This window comes from Rhincodon typus, chromosome 39, assembly GCF_021869965.1.
Source record: "Rhincodon typus isolate 14 chromosome 39, sRhiTyp1.1, whole genome shotgun sequence".
Taxonomy (NCBI): domain Eukaryota; kingdom Metazoa; phylum Chordata; class Chondrichthyes; order Orectolobiformes; family Rhincodontidae; genus Rhincodon; species Rhincodon typus.
Window position 1 is genome coordinate 16477699 of NC_063370.1, and position 6205 is coordinate 16483903.

Here is a 6205-nt window from a genome sequence, read left to right on the forward strand (position 1 = left end):
CATACAATGTTACAACCCCGTCAGTTTCAGGGCCCCGGACCGTACATGCAACTAGGACACATTATCTTAGAATTTCAACCAAAATCCCACACATTTAGGCTTTGTCAAGAGATAAAATCGCCCAGAAATCTCTCCTTACCGATTGAGATCCAGCTAAAAGTATGAATGGCACAGCCTCTCGCTTTCTGCAGCCAGATTTGGGTGAAAAGCCGTCAGTCCGGTTGCGCTGCTTGTCCCCGCCCCCGTATTACTGGATCCTACCGCACCCTAGCTTTCGAATGATGCTCAGTCAGGTTTGGTCAAAAACCAGAGAGAACAAGGTGTGGAGCTGGATGAACACAGCAGGCCAAGCAGCATCAGAGGAGCAGGAAGGCTGACGTTTCGGGCCTAGACCCTTCTCCTCTGATGCTGCTTGGCCTGCTGTGTTTATCCAGCTCTACACCTTGTTATCTCAGATTCTCCAGCATCTGCAGTTCCTACTATCTCTTGGTCAAAAACCAAATGGGCTTGGATCCATTTCAGAGAACGTAACGGCGCAGGAGAAGGCCACTAGGTTATTTGGCTGTTGGAATAAGCAATTCACTCAGATCCTGTTCCCCCGCCTTCTCCTCATAACACCGAATGTTCTTCCTTTTCAAACAATAGTCTCATTCTGAAAACAACAAATGTTGGCAATCACAGCGGGTCAAGTAGCGTCCATAGAGAGAGAGCAAGCTAATGTTTTGAATCTAGATGTCTCTTCATCAGAGCTCTCATTCCCTTTTTGAACGTTTCAATTGAATCTGCCTGCACCACCTGTGGGGCAGCTCACTCCATACCTTCACCAGTCTCTGCCGGAAATATTTTTTGTCGCTTGTGCCGATTATTGTGAAGTGTTCCCTCTTATCCTTCCACAATTGCGAACCTTATACCTGTCCACTCTGACCTGACTCCTCACAATTAGGAACACCCAAATCTCCCCGCAGCCTTCTTTATTCCAAGATAAACATTCTCAGCTTATACAATCTATCTTGATATCTGAAATTCCTCATCCCTGGAACCATTGTCATTTATCTCTCCTGAACTCTTTCCAATGCCTTCACATCGGTTAAAGAGTGATGCCCAGAACTGTGCACAATACTTCAGCTGAGGTCTGGCCAGTGACCTTGGGGGAGAAGAGCTCAATTAGCTCAAGTTGATTGTTGTATCCCAGAATGTTGTGGGAAGTAAGGGAGGAAATTAGGAGGCACTTTGCAGAAACATTTGCATCATCTATCACAACAGGTGATGTGCCTGATGACTAAAGGATGGTTAATGTTGTACCTTTAATGTAGAAAGATTGTAAGGAGAAACCTGGGAACTATAGACCTGTGAGTCTGGCTTTGATTGTGGGTAAATTGATGGAGATGACTTATGGACATTTAGAGATGCAAAAATTGCTTAGGGATAGTCAGCATAGTTTTGTGTGAGGAAAATCATGTCTCACAAACTTGATTAAGGCTTTTGAAGAAGTTACCAAATGATTGATGATGGCAGAGCAACAGATATTGTTTATTTGGATTTTAGTAAAGCCTTTGACAAGGTTCCACATGACAGACTAATTAGTAAAGTTAGGTCACATGGGATTCAGGGTGAGCTTGCCGATTGGATACATAATTGGCTTAATGGCAGGAGACAGAGAGTAATGGTAGAGGGTTGCATTTTGGACTGGAGGTCTGTGACCTGTGGTGTTCCGCAGGGATCAGTCTGGGTCCTCTTTTGTTTGTCATTTATATAAATGATTTGGATGAGAATATAGAAGGCATGGTTAGTAAGTTTGCAGATGTTGATGGCATTGTAGACAGTGAAGAAGGATTCCTAAGATTACAAAGGGATCTTGATCAAATGGGTCAATGGGCTGAAAAATGGCAAATGGAGTTATAGCTGGATAAATGCAAGGTATTGCATTTTGGTACAATAAACAAGGGTAGGGCTTATACAATTAATGGTTGGGCCTTGAGTAGTGTTGTAGAACAGAGGGACATAGGGGTGCAGGTACCTTATTCAAAGTTTGCATCACATATAGACATGATGGTTAAAAAGGCATTTGGCACACTTACCTTCATTGCTCAGTCATTTGAGTGTAGGAGTTGGGATGTTATGTTGAGGTTGTACAAGACATTGGTGAGGCCTCTTCTGGTATACTATGTCCAGTTCTGGTCATCCAATTATAGGAAGGATATTATCAAGTTGGAGAGGGTTCAGAAGAAATTTACCAGAATGTTGCTGGTTATGGAAGATTTGAGTTATAAGGAAAGGCTGGATAGGCTGAGACATTTTTCACTGGAGTGTAGGAGGTTGAGAGGTGACCTGATAAAAGTTTATAAAATAATGAGAGGTATAAATAGAGTTGACAGTAGCTGTATTTTCCCTAAGATGGGGAATTTCAAGACTAGGGGACACATTTTTAAGGTGAGAGGAGAGAGATTTAAAAAAGACAGAGGCAAAATTTTTACAGAGTTCACGTGTGGAATGAATTTCCTGAGGAAGTGGTGGATGTGGGTACAATTACAATGTATAAAAGACATTTGGATGGATATAGGAATGATATATGGGGGCGGCACAGTGGTTAGCACTGCTGCCTCACAGCACCAGGGACCCAGGTTTGATTCCACCCTCAGGCGACTGTCTGTGTGGAGTTTGCACATTCTCCCCGTGTCTGTGTGGATTTCCTCCGGGTACTCTGGTTTCCTTCCACAGTCCAAAGATGTGCAAGTTAGGTGGATTGGCTATGCTAAATTGCCTATAGAATTCAGGGATATGTAGGTTAGGTACGTTAGCCATGGGAAATGCAAGGTTACAGAGAAAGGGTACGGAATTGGGCCTGGGTGAGATGCTCTTTGGAGGGTCAGTGTGGACTTGTTTGGCTGAATGGCCTGTTTCTACACTGAAGGGATTCTATGAATAGGAAAGGTTTGGAGGGATATAGACCAGGATCAGGCAGGTGGGATTAGTTTAGTTTGGACTGGTTGGACCAAAGGGTCTGTTTCCATGCTGTATGACTCTATGATTGGATGACTAGCTTGACATTAACAATGATGACCGCCAACAACTGCAACCATTTTCCTATGTGCTAGGTATGATTCTAGACAGGATTGTCAGAATTGCCCAAAGTCTCCCCCTCTTGCTCAGGGTCGGAGACTTTTGCAGAGGGTCAGGCAAATTTCCCATCAGAAGTTCAAACTTGCCTGGAATTTCCACATGGCCAGCATGATGGGACTTCTGAGCCAAAGGAACTGGGCCCAGAGAAGGCCATTCAGGCTTTCAATGAGACTATGGCTGATCTGTCCCTCAATTTCATTCTAATTGGTGAAAAGGAGAGAATTCTGCAAGACCTAACACTACATTCTCATAGCTCGGCCTTGAATGTCTTGGTAACTGATACAAATGTGCAAACACATTTGTAGTATATTCCTAATGCGCCATGTTCATACCTTATTAAAGTGAGGGAGCAAATGATTTTAAATCAGCACATTATTTTTAAACAATGTGCAATATATTTGCTATGTATATACATGGGAGGAGGTCATTATTAGTAATGAATCAGCATCATGGAATGTCTGCAGGCAACCACACCCTCAAATGATAGTTCTGTTGGAGTATGTTGCTTGAATTCTTTCATGTGATTTCCCCAGTGAACATTTTAAAACATACTCGCTGGGTTAGCTCTCCACAACCCTTGGCTAATGTTCTGGGAACATGGGTTCAAATGCCACCATGGAAGATAGTGAAATTTGAATTCAAGAAAAATGATTTGGAATTAAGGAGCCGGTCTAATGGTGACCACAGAGCTATTCGTGCCTTTCGAGGAATAAAATCTGATTTACAAGTGATTCCAGACCCACAGTGATGTCTTTCCTGTCATCTGGCCAAAAAACCGAAAACTGGCCTAATCATCGACACCGATGTCCCATTTTTAAAACAAAATTATTGTCTCTACTGAACAAAACTAGTCTTTCCTGTCCACTCTACATGGGGCCCTCATCATTTACTGACCTCATTACTGACTGGACTGGCTACAAGAGCAGGTCAGAGGCTAGGAATCCTACCTCAAACTCCTCTGTTACAGTCCTAATCAATTGTGTCTTTCCTCAGTGAATACATTCCAATCCTGGCAGTGTTTCTTTCCTCTTCTCTGTGCCCTATCTAGTGTGATCAGGTGCTTCCTGTAATGTGGCTAGTAAAATTACACACCATTCTCTAGCCTTGGAACAGTTTGTGTTTCATATAATTTAGTTCAGAAGAAAAGTCTTGCCAGACTTGAAACATTAACTGTGTTTCACTCTCCAGGCAGATCTGCTGAGTTTCTCTAGCACAGTTTCTGTTTGTATTTCAAATCTCCAGCATCCACACTACTTTGCTTTTTTTTAGTTTTTTATGCAGTTTTAAAATCACCTCTCTGCTCTGACATTGGCTGAGCCAAAGAAAAGTCTTGAGTGTTTGTGCAGCTCAGTGGCTCAGTGGTTAGCATTGCTACCTCACAGCACCAGGGACCTGGGTTCAATTCCAGGTTTAGGCCACTGTATGTTCACCCTCTGGGTGCTCCATTTTCCTCCCACAGTCCAAAACTGTGCAGATTAAGTGAATTGGCCATGTTAAATTGCCCCCTAGTGTTCAGGCTAGTTGGGTTAAGTATGGTAAATCCTATGGGGATAGGGTGCAGTACTTTCTCTGTACTGTATGATTCTTCTTCTGTATTGTCTTCCCTCAGAGACAAAAGCGGTGAATGCTTCATCAGATATTTGCAATTTGTAATGGGCTCTGCCCACTGACTACAATCATTCTCTGGACATACACTCCCCTGGGTGTGAATGTTTGTGAAAGACCCAGTAATCAGCAGACCAAATGGAATTGATGTCAGAATCAAAGTACAAAATGCTGGAAATACTAAGCAGGTGTGGCAGCATCAGTGAGAGGGCACAGGGATTGACTGAAGGGATAGAACCTTTGTTAAAGGTTTACGACAAGCACAATTTACACAAGAAAGGAATATGAACAGCACAATCTCTCTCTCTTTCTGAAAAAAAAACAACAGCACTTGACATTAAGTGGCATTACCATCACTGAATCCCCCACTATCAACATCCTAGCGGTTACCATTGACTAGAAACTGGGACTGGACTGGCTACAAGAGCAGGTCAGAGGCTAGGAATCCTGCAACAAATAAGTCACCTCCTACTCCCCTAAGCCTGCCCACCGTCCATAAGGCACAAGTCAGGTGTGTGCTGGAATACTTCCCACTTGCCTGGACAAGCGCAGCTCCTACAGAACCCACAATGCTTGACACCATCTAGGACAAAGCAGCCCACTTAAATAGCACCACATCCACAAATATTCATTTCCTCCACCAATGAAGCACAGTAGTGGCAATGTGTATGACTCACTGCAGAAATTCATCAAAACTCCTAGTCAGCACCCACCAAACCACTGAACAAGACCATCTGGAAGGACAAGGCCAGCAGATACATGGGAACACCACAAACTGTAAGTTCTGTTCAAATTTGTCACCATCCTGACTTGGAAAAATATTGCCATTCCTTCAGTGTCACTGAGTCAAAATTCTAAAACTCCTTCTCTAACTGCAATATGGGTGTATCTCTGCCAAATTGACCCTAGCGGTTAAAGTCCTTCCCACCTTTCACATCATTGCACGGATTTGTTGAAGAGATTCACTGCAGCTCTGCAGCATCAGAGGGAAACTAGACATGTCCTCTTGTTACAGCACTACCTGCCTTAGGGTAGGTTTGAATTTCCAGCGTGTATGTTAGCGAGTGGGTGAATGTTTAGGGACGGATAGGTCAGTGAGGTGACAGCTGGGTCAGCCGATAAGTGGGTGAATGTGTAATTTGGCCAGGGGGTAGTTAGGTCCCCTTGGGGGTGTTTGGGCCATGACAAATCTAGTCTGGAGCTAGTCGGGAGTTAGCATGATAGTCATGTCAGGTCAGGTTTAGATTTAGATTTTATTGTCACGTGTACTCAAGTACAGTGAAAAGTATATAATTTCACCACACAAGGTGCCATCTTAAGTACAAGTACAGAATGATAAGGACAAGGTAGAAAGAAAATCAAAGTTACATGTTAAAAATTACAGTAATTCTTAGTATTAAGTTGAAAAATAAAGAAATAAAGCTAAAAGTCAAACATTACAGTCTTTTGAAAGTGCTTAGGCACGCTGGGAGTGCACTCC

The 6205-nt window shown here is 43.1% G+C and overlaps 1 protein-coding gene across 4 annotated transcripts in view; it reads right to left on the reverse strand.

Annotated features, from left to right (window-relative positions):
• The window catches only part of capns1b (calpain, small subunit 1 b), a 35120-nt gene extending 34192 nt beyond the window's left edge, over positions 1–928 (reverse strand). The window contains exon 1 of one of the 4 annotated variants that reach the window (XM_048618419.1): positions 819–928. The gene's annotated coding sequence lies outside the window, so the exon portion shown is untranslated. Of the gene's footprint in view, positions 1–139; positions 418–818 lie in introns of those variants that run through there. The other 3 variants (XM_048618417.1, XM_048618416.1, XM_048618420.1) reach the window with 3 other exon arrangements.
• Between the last annotated feature and the right edge of the window lie 5277 nt (positions 929–6205).